Source organism: Crinia signifera, chromosome 1, assembly GCF_055691185.1.
Source record: "Crinia signifera chromosome 1, ASM5569118v1, whole genome shotgun sequence".
Taxonomy (NCBI): domain Eukaryota; kingdom Metazoa; phylum Chordata; class Amphibia; order Anura; family Myobatrachidae; genus Crinia; species Crinia signifera.
This window is the reverse complement of record NC_139217.1, coordinates 75,601,356-75,614,656: the sequence shown is the minus strand read 5'-3', so window position 1 is coordinate 75,614,656 and position 13,301 is coordinate 75,601,356. Positions and strand designations below refer to the sequence as shown.

General features: G+C 43.2%; 1 protein-coding gene across 1 annotated transcript in view; it reads right to left on the bottom strand.

Annotated features, from left to right (window-relative positions):
- Positions 1–13,094, bottom strand: part of NSUN7 (NOP2/Sun RNA methyltransferase family member 7) — a 66,194-nt gene extending 53,100 nt beyond the window's left edge. Inside the window, exon 1 of the mRNA XM_083165701.1 lies at positions 12,853–13,094. The gene's annotated coding sequence lies outside the window, so the exon portion shown is untranslated. The remainder of the gene's footprint in view (positions 1–12,852) is intronic.
- Positions 13,095–13,301: the final 207 nt, after the last annotated feature.

Here is a 13,301-nt window from a genome sequence, read left to right as displayed (position 1 = left end):
CAAAATCCAAATATCACTCCTTCCCTTCTGAGTCCTGCCATTTTTGGTCACATATGAGGCATTGCCGTACTCGGGAGAAATTGGGGCACAGATTTTGGGGTGCTTTGTCTCCTTCATTCCTTGTGAAAATGAAAAATTTTGAGCCAGAACTGCATTTTTGTGTAAAAAAATGTAATTTTTCATTTTCACAGCCCAGTTGTACCACAATTGGTGAAACCCCTGGGGGTTTGAAATGTACACTATACCCCTAGATGAATTCCCTGAGGGGTGTAGTTTGCAAAATGGGGTCACTTGTGGGGGAGTTCCTAACTTTTAGCATCTTATGGTGCCTAGAAACCTACATGGTGCCTAAAAAATAATCTCATAAAAAGGAGGCTCCAAAATCAAGTAGGTGCTCCTTCTATTATGAAGCCTGTGGTTTGGTCAACGTGCACACTAGGGCCACATATAGGATATTTATGAAAACAAAAGAATTGGGGGAATCAATTTTTAGTCACATTTCTCTAGTAAAATCTACTGTGTTCCTTAGAAAAATGTATTAAAATTGAAAATCTGCTAAAAAAATGAAATTTTGAAATTTCACCTACACTTTGTTTTAATTCCTGTGAAACACCTAAAGGGTTAACAAACTTCCAAAATGCTGTTTTGAATACTGTGAGGGGTGCAGTTTTTGAAATGGCATCATTTATGGGGGTGTCTCACATACAAGTCCCTCAAAGTCACATCAGAACTGAACTGGTCCCTAAAAAAATCAGTGTTTGAAATTTTCTTGAAAATTTGAGAATTTGCTATTCATATTTTAAGCCTCCTAGTGTCCAAAAAAATTAAAAGGAGGTTGAAATAATGATGGAAACATAAAGTAGACATATGGTCTATGTTAGTTATTAACTATTTTGAGTGGTATGATTATTTGTCTCACAAGCAGAAAATTTAACATTTTGAAAATTGCTAAATTTTCAATTTTTTTACGACGTTTTGGTATTTTTCACAAAAAAACACAGACTGTATCGACCAAAATTTACCACTAACTTGAAGTACAATGTGTCACGAGAAAACAATCTCAAAATCACTGGGATAAGTAAAAGCAAAAAAAAGTTATCCCCACTTAAGTGATACATGTCAGATTTGAAAAAAAGGGCTCTGTCAGGAAGGCAAAAACAGGCTGCGGCGGTAAGGGGTTAAATTGTATGACATGCGTATATGTATATTATATAGAGTTAATCCAAAATGTATATTTAAGCTGATGTGATGTGTTATAATTACAGCCTTCCCCAGGCTCCCATGGTACTTGTGCTGCTGATACAGTATAGCTGTGTTATACCATAGATGTCTGGGGAGCATGACGGAAGGGAAATCCAGAACTGTAATGAAACAGCTTCCAGTAAGCATCCCGCAGCACCGGCAGCCATTGCTGAGAAGCAGTGATTGTGTAACTATGGCAAGCTGATCCACTAATCCAAGCCACACTAGAAAGGCCAGCTGGAAAGGCACAATGTAATTTCTATGCGGAGTAGTAATATAATCAGTGGAGCTTTTTACCTATGGGCTTCAGGGCTGCAGCCCCCCCAGGTAGAATCCACCACTGTGTGAAGCCAAATGCAGTCTGTGAGACTGCTCTGGCTTCTCTGTGACTGGCAGTGACTTCCTATTGGAAGTCCAACCTGTCAGTCACCAAGGCAGTCCCAATGGAAGGTGTTCCGGCCCTCTGGGATGCCTCTCTATGCGCAACTAAAAAACAGGTTCTGCGAATGCGCAGCACCGCTGACAATAGTGCGCATGCGCTGGACCCAGGCCGTATACCATTCTTAGGGTCTGCTTCCAAAGCAGCCCCATAGAGGCCGGGGCCAGCGCATGCGCAGTACCGAAGAGGCTACTGCGCATGTGCCGGTCCCGCGACAGCGATTGAGATTCGGCACAAGCAGGTGGCAGTGGCAGCTACAGTGACGATCTGCGGGGACCGGCAGTGGCGGCACCGGAGGAAAGGGGGGGGTGACACAGCAGCAGCGCCTCTCCTCCGCCGAGGTTAGAGCCACCACTGAATATAGTAGACATGAATCTGAATACCAACACCACAATACATTACATAACAGGCATGAGAGAGGGTCTAATCATGCAGCAGCGACTCTTCTGCTTCCTTATTTAAGGGGATCCAGATCATAGATCATCAGAACACCAAAAGATCAATATTGATAAGGCCCACATTGACAAAAAGTTGACACAAGCAAAAGTTTACCATGGCAACAGGACTGCGTATTGGTATCGCAAGCTGCCTAATGATTTTGGATAACTTTCCTTACGATTTTGAATATAGTATAAATGTAAGGAGAAAACCGACGTTTTGAACATCAAAAATGATAAATATAAGAACTTAAGGAGTAAAGAGAAATATTGCACATAGGAAACAATATGGACATTTCCTTTCTAGAGAAGAACAGTTGGAAGTTACAGTATGTGTTACAGCCATAGTGCTGCCATTTTGAAATGGCTGCAACATAGGGTGTGGAAGGGTGACAGGACAACCAATGAGACACATATGCTGTTTTTTTTTACTGATTCCACTGCCTGAATGTCTGACTCTCATGCTGCTTTGGCTGTCAGTTATTATTGTGAGCCAAACATCCTAACTGGTATGGGGAGGACGAGTCGTTGTGCCACCCACACTGCTGGCCAGTGTTGCAACTTTAATCATAGTTGGTACTGTTTCTGTACACCTTGGATTTGGTGAGACACTATAAGGTTATATTCCTAATAGCCTATAATTAGTCGAACACAAACGCAAAATACTCTAAATCAACCATTAAGGCAATTGCTTTAATCAGAGACACACACAATGCTAACACATACAGTATTTGCTGTGGGTTACGCCAAATTTGTTTAGTAGCCTTTATTAGGATTCTAGTAATTAGTATGTATAACCCAGTGATTTTCAACCTTTTTACCTTGTGGTACACTAAATAAGATCTTTAAATTGCCAAGGGACACCATGAGATCCCGAAAAGGCAAAACACATTGGCCCCCACGGGAAAGAAAAACAAACCCATTGGCCTCCATATAAAAATCAATCACACTGGTCCCCACAGGTAACAAAAATAAAATACATTGGCCCTTTACATGAATAGAAGAGACCAGTAAATAACAATTGAACTGTTGGTGGCTGCCAACTGGTTTGGGCATCTCTACATCGGGGGGCACACTGAGAACAGCTCAAGGCACAATAGTGTACCACGGCACAGTGGTTGAAAAACACTGGTATAACCCTTTATGTGTAAGGGTTAGATTTACTAATCGTCAGATTTTTTTAAAGCCGCTGATGATCGGACGCTTTGACAGATGGATTTAAAATGTCGATAAATGTAAAGAAAATGCTTAATCAGAGTTAATTACAGGACAAAGCTGACACAAGTCATTGGAGGAATTAAAAACCTGACATTTAGTAAATCCGCCACTATGTCTGTTATAAGTAAAATTACACCATCTTATAATTATGCCAAGTGGTTCAAAAAGCGGTTTACGCATAGATGGCAGATGTACATAAGGTACTTGTTTCCTAGCACGGCCACACCGATTTCCATCGGGGTGGTCGGGGTGGACGCGACCGACCCGATTTTTTAATTGAATCAAATGTGAATAGGGTCCCTGGGACCCGATTTTACATTGGATTCAATGTAAAATATTCCCTAGACCCCCAAATTTAACCCCGTGAACCCCACCCCACGATAGACGCCAACCCGAAGCGTGGCGAGCGCAGCGAGCCCGTGAGGGGCGGCGATGCGCGTCCTCCGACCTTTTTCATTCCCCTACTATCCACGTCGGCGTGGAGTTGAGAATATATAGTGTGGAGAGCGCAGCGAGCCACCGAGCCCGAAGCGTGGCGAGCGTGGCGAGTGTAGCGAGCCCCGTGAGGGGACACGTATAACTTCACAGGTATACGCTTCCCTTCGCGGGGCTCGCTCCGCTCGCCACGCTTCGGGCTCGGTGGCTCGCCACACTATATATTCTCAACTCCACGCCGACGTGGATAGTAGGGGAATGAAAAGGTCGGAGGACGCGCACCGCCGCCCCTCATGGGCTCGCTGCGCTCGCCACGCTTCGGGTTGGCGTCTATCGTGGGGTGACGACGGGGACATATATAGTGTGAAATGGGTCATATTGGCCCATTTCACATTTTTCACATTTTTTCCTATGTGAGATGGACTTAATCAAGTCCATCTCATCTTGTGCCATTATAATGGCACAAGACCGACGCGATGCTCCCGATTTCAATGTTAAAAAATATTTTAACATTGAAGCCTATGGCAAAATCGGGGGCATCGCGTCGGTCGCGTCGGGACCAATGTTAATGGTCCCGACCGACGCGATGCCCCCGATTTTTCCTTTGCCGGCAAAATGGACCTGATTTCAAAGGAAATCGGGTCCATCGCGGGGATCGTGTACCTTAACTTAAAGGTACACGATCCCAAAGATTGTGGCCGTGCTAGTAAACAAGTACCGTACATAATTTCCATTTCCAACTTTCTGACCATATAAACAGCATTTTTTTTTCAATACTGACCAATTGCATAATAACATTGCTCTATTTCCTATTATATTCTATTAAGATTTATTTTATTCTCACAACTTTTAAGTGTATATTATTTACTGAAGAGGAGTCATTATTCAGAAAGATTGTTACAATCAAAATAATGAACCAGCCACTGGGACAATATGGAGCCTGTTATGCTCAGATCTACCAGATAAAGATACCTGGACGCTATTTTATAACGTTCACAGCTATGATATGGTGATGCCATAATATCTGCATTTGTAACGGTATTTCATCTGATCGAATCCGGTAATAAACTAAGCTGGTAGGTGATTTATGTGATGATGGGCTTGAGAGACTATGGGCAGAAGTACAAGCCGTAATGGTAGACATTCCAATTTCAGCTTTTATCGCATTACGTTGCTATTTTGGTTGCAGTAGCTGCGTATTATCAGATTATGATGACTCATATTCCAATACTAAATAATCTATTGTATGGTACTTATTTTGGAAACAATACGTGCTTATAAATTAAATATAGCAAGTAAAACACAAAGTCAGCAGAAGGACAGACGTTAATAGAAAAAGTAAATAAAATGACTATAATCCCATGTCTATGCGGGAATAAGTATATGCCTGGCTAGCATTGCACACAGCATAACCCGCAACATTTATACATGCCAAATCGGGACAAAACAGGTCTTGGCAGCGATGTGCCCATATCCTGCTGCGATTCACCCAATCCGCTCACAACTTCATCCCTTTTGCTGCCCACTAATTGGGACTTTCCCAGGACAAAGGAGAGGTGTAAAATACAGCCCTGATTTCCATTCGAAGATGATCTTTTGAGCACAATTGGATCATTGCGTGGTTCTAGCCCACAGATACGTCATTTTTATATCCTTAGCCATTATTTGATCATACTACAGGTTGATTATCCAGAATTCAAACTATTCCAAAATCCCAAAGTTTTGATCTGGACTGACAACTATGCTCTGTGATGGTTAAATAGCAATACTGTATTAAATGACCTTCAGACTATCTCAGGGGCATTTTAAGAGAGGAGAGGACCAACATGCAGCCTTTGCTTCGGGACCCCCATCTCTCTTCTCTGGAATTATGCCAGAGTCTACTGCCAGTGGCGGAACTAGCGAGTCGTGGGCCCAGGTGCAAAAAAATGCTTTGCCCCCCCCCCCCCCCACAAAAAAAATGCACTGTATATATATATTATAGATATATATATATATATATATATATATATATATATATATATATAAACACAGGGGGCCCAGCACTCACTACAACAAACTAACTCACCTTAACATTCAAATAATCAATAAATAAATAATGGGGTTTTAGTTCATGAATTGATCAATGCATTTAAGCTTGCAGCCCATCGCCAAGGGACCCCATTTCACTGCAAGTCCTACACTAACTGGTTTTCTTGGGAACCTGGCACCTGCTTACACATCATAGCTAAAATGAACATGTGTTTTTTCTCTGGGTTAATGCTCAACTGCCAAGTAACATGGCTTTTATAAGGTGAGACAATCCCAAACACAGCACCTGAATTAGTATTAGAGGGGCAGCTGTCACAGGTTTCAGGTAAATGAGCTTATTATTTGAATGTTAAGGTGAGTTAGTTTGTTGTAGTGAGTGCTGGGCCCCCTGTGTTTGTATTTACTAGTGTGTGGTCACAGGCCACCGCACCCCACCCTGGGATGTGGGTGCTGTATGCACCCCATTCCTAGGAATGGCGAGTGTGTTGGTACTTCTGTATATATATATTTGGGTTGATTTTTAATTAACCTCTGTTACTGTGATCATAGCTTTCTCATGCACCCTTGATAAGCTCATTTACCTGAAACCTGTGACAGCTGCCCCTCTAATACTAATTCAGGTGCTGTGTTTGGGATTGTCTCACCTTATAAAAGCCATGTTACTTGGCAGTTGAGCATTGAGTCCCAACCTCCCAACTTCAAAAGTTGGGAGGTATGCCCCTGCACCGCACACACTGCACCCATTACAGAAACGCCTAAGGGCTATGTGTGTGGGTGTGGTATGGGACTCCGACAGTCGGGATCCCGACAGTCATTATCCCGACGTCGGGATCCCGACTGGCCAGAGTCAGACAGCATGGCGAGTGCAAAAAAGCCCCTTGCGGGCTCGCTGCGCTCGCCACGCTGCGGGCATGGTGGCTCGCTATGCGAGCCACCTATTCTATTCTCCCTCTATGGGGGTCGTGGACCCCCACGAGGGAAAATAGCGGGTGGCTGTCGGGCACCCGGCTGTCAGCGTTTTGACAGTCGGGATCCCGACGTCGGGTAAATGATTGTCGGGATCCCGACTGTCGGGAACCCGTCCGGCACCCATGTGTGTAACGTGTATATGAAACAAAATGCATTCTGTTCTTAGACCTGGGTCCCACCCCAAAAATATCTCATTAAGGTGCAAATATTCTAAATAAAAAAAAAAAAAACAGAAAAAAGTTGAAATCCAAAATACTTCTGGTCCGAAGTATTTCAAATATGGGAGACTCAACCTTTACATTTATACAAAATAAATGGAAATATGCACACAAAGATAATTTCTACAGCAGTGAACAGTTCTACATTTCGCAATATATTATTACAAAATTGATACGCTGCAAAAGCAAGAAACGGGTATGCAAACCTGTAAGGGGTTAAATCTTATGGTACATGAGAAGGATAATGCAGCCAATTAAATGCAAATACCAGGCATCATTGAAAAGCAATATCCACTTACTGCTGGTAATACAGTACCAAGGAGAACAATTATTCTATCCTGAAGGGCTCATGCTGGGTAATCTGTTATTAGGGCAACGCCATTGCTAAGGAAACTCTGTCTACTCAGATCAGTATGAGCTTGTTGGTTTTATAGCTCTATCCCCTACTTGACTGTAAACAGGTTGGACAAGTAAGCATAAGCCATACAGGACTATTCTATATTACTTTATACACTACATGGATATTTCAGTTCATAAAAACCAAACTATCTAAGCCACGCATGTCCAAACTGTGGCCCTCCAGCTGTTGTGAAACTACACATCCCAGCATGCCTTGCCATAGTTTTAGCATTCCCTAATAACAAAACTGTGTCAAGGCATGATGGGTCTTGTAGTTCCACAACAGCTGGAGGGCCATAGTTTGGACATGCCTGATCTAAGCCAACTGTTTAAAACTTTTAAACCAATTGTAAAGTTGGATAAGATCAGGGTTGCCTACCCTCCCGGAATGGCTGGGAGAGTCCCGAAAATCGGGTCACCCTCCCGGTCCCCCGGAAAGGTGGCCAACCCTCCCGGAATCTGGGGGACCCCCGCTCCCCCCCCTGATTGTGGCTCCCCCCGCTGACCGCGGCGTTTAAATTACCTTTACTCTGCAGATCTCCAGGGAGGGGCGGGGCTAAGTGTCATAAACGCGTCATTTAGCCATGCCCCCTCCACGGAGATATGCAAATTTAGTAACTTTCCTTCATGGGGCGGGGCTTAATGATGACACATTTAAGCCCCCCCCCCTGAACTCCTGCTGATAGTCTCCTCTCCGGGATATACTGTGGCATAAAATGAATAGGAGGCACCGATTATCTCCCGACACTGTAAGGCGTAATGTGAAAACTGAACAGCATAATGCATATTAGCAGCCTTATAATGTTACATATAGTTTATTCTAAAGACACCCCAAGGGCCAGATGCATTCAGCTTCAAAAAGTGATAAAGTGGAGAGTGATAAACATTCAGCCAATCAGCTGCTACCTGTCCTTTTTCAAATCCAGCCTGTAACATAGTAGTTAGAAGCTGATTGGCTGGTTGTTTATCACTCTCCATTTCATCACTTCAATACACATTCAATACACATGGATGTATTCCAAGCAAGGGTTTTGCTCAAAGCTGCATATGTGCTACTGCCAAAACACTGAGACACGGAAACCTACGACTCACATGTTCCCCATAATGTGAACTAGGGCATTATTATTGGCCCAGAGAGATCTTGCCAAGGGCATAACATCCATAGGTGAAGGAGGTGCAGCTGCTATGGGGCCCAGAGCTAAGGGGCCCCATCTTTCTTGTGTAAGTTGCATGTGTTATATACATTTATCATTAATGCGATACAGGGGCTCTTAAAAACGTTTGCTATGGTATCTACAAATATCTAACTACACCACTGGTTCTAGCTAGGCCTCTCCATCACACACTGATGCACAATGGGAAAGGAAATGGGAAAATAGAATTACCTTTGCATACAGTATACCGTATATGCGAATTAGCGAATGCATTAGTGAAACTCCAGAGGTACCAGCAATCCACTGCTCCAAGGCCCCTGGAATTGTGGGGGCTTAGGGCAGCTGCGTTAAGATGGTCCTCTATGGTTGCCTGTCATAGGATGCTGCTTCTGATGCTCACCCAATGGCTGACTTTTTGAAATCAGCAGCAGACACCCTGAAGTGGAGTCCATAGCTTAGCAAAAGTGTGCATTTGCAAAATCCTTGCTGCTTCTGCACATGTATGCTAGTTATATCATCATGTGGTTATGATGTTAGTCAAGGCATCACATGTTTTGATGTCGGAAACCCAATAACCATTCGATGTTGGGCTTCGGTGTCTATCCCTGGCTCTGCTTGCAAATAACTGTACCCAAATCTTTAAATCTAGGAAGGGGTGGAGTTAACATTAATGGTATTCCGATTTTCTCCCACAGTCCAAAAATATACTGGTAGGATAACTGGCTCCCAACAAAATGATCCCTAGAATGAATTGTGTGCATGTACCTGTGGTAGGGAAGAAAGATTGTAAGCCCCACTGGGGCAGGGACTGATGTGAGTGTTCAACTATTCTCTGTACTACACTACACATGACTACAGCATTGACAACACAACTGCATAGTTAAATAGTACACAGGACAATAGAAAAGTCAACGTTGGACTTAATGGGGCTCACATATAAAGCACATCATAGAATTCTATTTTTATTTCTATATGGAACTCTGCCAATGCTAAATAATGATTCATGTGGAATCTCTCTATCAATCTATCTGTCTGCATTGTTTTTTTTTTTTTTTAACATCAGTTTATCACACTATTTTCACTATGTTGCCAAAATTTAAAATAATTGAATAAGGAAATAGATGGGAAAAAAAATTGTTGTGAGACTTTCTACAATAAATACATGGATGCCCTTTCACACCGCACTTGTTAAACGGTATATTGACGTTTTTTTTCCATTTTAAAACGTTTAAGGCTGCAGTGGGAAAGCGCCAGAGTTCATTTACCGGTTAAAGATAACCGGTATTTCAAAACGTTTAAAAAGCAGAGTCCTACACGGTTCAGAGACGGTTTTATGCAGTGAGAATGGCTCTGAAACGGTATTTAGTGAAAACAACAGACTACAGACCTGTGATAGGCTGTCCCCTGCATTCTGCCTTGAAACGTGTTCAGGGGATTGAACGGGTTGACTGATGTGAATGGTATTTAAACGGTATTTACAACTGTAATCTACTGCAATGTGAAGGCTCAGACCCGTTTTAAATACCGTTTCAAAATACCGGTTTTTACAACGTTTTGGCAGTGTGAAAGCGGTATTAATGACGTTGTTTATTCACATCTTTTGGTTATTTTGTTTAATAATGAATAATGTAAGAAGAACATTAAATAACAACGGCTACTGGGATTGCATACTAAGGGCACGATTCAGCAGTACGCATCGCAGAATTGCAAAAATCACAAACAGACTACTTTCGCACTTCTGCCCATGCGCAGCAACCACAGCGCCCATGTGCAAAGTTTCAAAGGGCGATCGCATACCGGCAGAAATTGATTGACAGAAGCAGGCGTCAAAGGGGTGGTGATGCGGCAATTAGGGGGAGTGGTCCAGACAGCGCAGGTGTGTTCGGACTGTTTTTGGAGCAGCTGCATGAAGTCACACGCAGCCACTGCCACACTAAAAATGGCGGCCCCTTAAATACAGACTAATAAGAATTGCACTATAGGTTCTTCTGTATGAAAAATAGGGCTATCTGCTAGGTCAAACAGGGGGATCCAGACTTTGAGTTAACATGCATTATATCGACATGGGTAATAGGTCGATACAAGCAAAGAGTCAACATGGTTATGATTGGCACATAAAAAGGTCGACATGAGTTTTTCACAATTATTTTTTCACATTTTGAATTTTTTCAAACTTTACCATAAACGTAGACTACAATTGGGAACGGTAAAGTGTGCCGAGCACAGCAGCAGCAGAGCGAGTCACCTGACTTAAAGCATGGTGAGTGAAACGATATAAAGATAGTACTTTATCTCTGTCTCCTTTATGTCTCTTCAAAACTTAGTATATGAATCCCATAATTCTGGGAATCAATTTTGGAACCACCAACACAAAACGGTGTACTATAACACATTGTCCATTATACATCATAAACGGGATGCGGTCAATTTGCCGGCGGTCGGGATCCCGGCGTTCAGAATCCCGACACTGGAATCCCGACCGCCGAAATCCCGAAACTTTCTCCACGACACCCATAGAGGGAGAATAAAATAGCGTGCCGAGCGTAGCGAGGCACCAGGCCCGCTGCTTGGCGAGCGCAGCGAGCCCGCAAGGGGGGGCGATCCACTTCCCCCCCATGTCGGGATTTCGGCGGTCGGGATTCCAGTGTCGGGATTCCGACCGCCGGGATTACGTATCGGATCCTCATAAACATTAGTTGATCAGAGACACTGATAACTTCATGAATACCACATAAAATACATACAGTTACACATGTTTTTTTTCTTTTGAATGCATGATACAACTACATATTTATGTATTACCTATGTTGTAGTTATTTAACATAAACACTTATATAACCTATACAACTTGGCAGTCCTGTTAAGCCCCATACACACTATCCAACCCGGACAATGCCGATATACAGTATTGAACTATTTGCCAATATACCACACTGAACGATATCGGTCGCCAATATTGTTCAGGGATGTCACCAGGACCCGCCAAACATGCAGGTCGTTCAGCTATATAGCCAAATTGGCTTACATGTTCTGCCGACATCAATCATCGTTAGCGACACGCATCGTTAATGATATTGTGTACACACTAGATGATATTGTGAAAGATATCGCTTAGAAGGCCCTTTCTGAGCAATAACGTTCACAATATCCTCTAGTGTGTATGAGGCTTTAAAGTGCAGCCAGCATGCATGTCCTAAGTTGTGTCTCAAGATAGTATGAGACATTTACAAGATGGTCAAACTTCTGTTTCTAAGTCTCTTTTGGAAGCAAATCCACTATTTATAGGCAGTAATTGGATTCTTTAAGGGGTAAATTAAAGATGAAGATGTTGCCTATAGCAACCAATCAGATTATATTATCTTCTAGAAGATGGTAAATAAATAAGTAGAATCTGATTGGTTGTTATGGGCAACATCCCATCTTCAATAGAAGTCCTTTTTTTAGTTAATGTATCCCATAGTATCCAGTAGTTGCCCTTTAATTGAAGATTAATCTACTTTATAAACTTAAAAAAATCAGTGTCTGGAATTCTAAATAATAGAACGCTATTTAAAAAAAAACAACAACAAACACACACACACACACACACACACACAATCTAGGTAGACCCATAGGAATTACTGTCATTAGTCCATGAAAGTCACCCCATGCATGCTTTGGGGTGCAACGTACAGTAAGAAAACAATAAATAAGGGAAACATAAAGTAAAACAACCTTATATCCAAACCATGGTTAATGCCCCTAACTAAATAAATACAAGTGTATGAGTGGAAACTATTTAAAAAGTAGCGAGGTGGGAGGTGCATAGTTATTCTATTAAATGCTATTATGAACAATAATATAATATTATATTTATATTAGCAGCACCATCTACAGTAGAAAATTACATTTGTATTGGGGAAATGTGTAATTCTGCCTGCAGCACCTGCTAATGGGACTGTTACCTCCATTAAGTAAGATACACTTTAATGAGGCACCATCCCAGCCCCAAGCTGCATATTGTCAAGTGTTCCCCAAATCTAGTCCATATTGCTGGGCATGCGTGGCAGGGAGAGCAATGCCATGCTGGGTCCTGTGACAAATCACTGGAGGTACTGTACTAGAAGATCCCCCATCTGGATGAATGACTATGATGTCAGATTCTACACTATAATGTAATATTAGCCTGAGCCTGCAGCCAGGTCCCAGCGGTACATGCAACCACACTGCTGCTCCTGCACTAGTGACGCGGAGGAACTACACCTTCAAGCATCCGCTCCTGCAATGCTGGGACTTGTGGTTGCACAGGAGAGCCGGCTGGCGTTACCTACCGAGTCCCGCTGCGATGCCGATGAGCTGCCCCAGGGAGACTACAGCCAGGCGGTGAGGACCGTTGCTCATACTCTGCTCCAATGACCCGAGAGCTGGAGCCGGCCGCCGGGACTGAGATGGACCGGGGTGGGCGGTTCCCTGGGCGGTGCCTTCGGGATAAACAGTGATGAATCACCATGGCAACCAGCTGTGTGCCCCATAGAGAGACTGCACAGTGGGCTTTACACTGGGCGGTGCCGGATTGAAGAGGGCGTGGTCGCTGTAACGATGCGGCGCAGAGCGAGGGACCAGGAGGTAAAGTAGCTGGTGCCACCCACTGCCAAGCAGCATGGCTTGTAAGTAACAACATTACATAAGCGTTCCTCCCGCTGCTGTACCAGCCGCAGTGCCAGCTCCGGACTGACTCTAACATGTCTTACGTTACCTGCTGTATGACACACAGAGTTTT